Genomic DNA, 1,025 nt, shown 5'->3' on the forward strand with positions numbered 1-1,025 from the left:
ATATATATATATATATATATATATATATATATATATACTTATATATATGTGTGTGTGTGAGCGAGGCTGTTTCTGTGTGTGGTGAGTGTGTGTGTAAATATGTATTAGTGATACCATTCTACCAGGGAATTACTTTAAAGATTAACGTAACTGCGGAGTACTTAGCCACTTAGACACAAAGTCAATGAGTAGATTATTCATCTTAACAATCAATTGGAATATTCAGTGTAGAAACCAGCATACAGTCATTTATATACACACACGCACACACACATCCATACACACACATTTTCTCATATATACGCACACTCACGTTCATATACGCATAAACACGCGTTATTGCACATACATACATTCATATATTCATTCATGTGTATGTGTATGTACATGTGTATGATGGAGCGTGTGTGTTTGTGTGTGTGTGTTTGTGTGTGAGTGTGTGTTAAGTAATCTGATTCAATATTAGACAAGCTTCTCTGGATTATAAATACCTACATACATACCACACAATACTCACACACACTCACACATACTCACATGAACTCTCATATACATATACACATCGTCGCACACATATACCAGACAGGTATACAAATTTATTCACAAACATGTATATAATGATAGAAAATGTGTGTATTTAAATATATAGATATGTGTATATATAGATATTGATATATATATATATATGTGTATGTATATATAATACGTATATATATATTTATGTATATATAAAGATATATATATATATATACATACATATATATATATTCATTCATATATAAAGATATATACTTATTCATATATATATATACTCATATATATATATACTCATATATATATATATTCATATATATATATGTACTCATATATAAAAATATATATATATACTCATTCATATATATATACATATATATATATTTACTCATATATATATATGACTTATATGCATATTTATATATATACATATATATATACATATTTATATATATATATATATATATATATATATATATATATATATATAT

The sequence above is a fragment of the Octopus bimaculoides genome, chromosome 22 (genome assembly GCF_001194135.2).
Source record: "Octopus bimaculoides isolate UCB-OBI-ISO-001 chromosome 22, ASM119413v2, whole genome shotgun sequence".
NCBI lineage: Eukaryota > Metazoa > Mollusca > Cephalopoda > Octopoda > Octopodidae > Octopus > Octopus bimaculoides.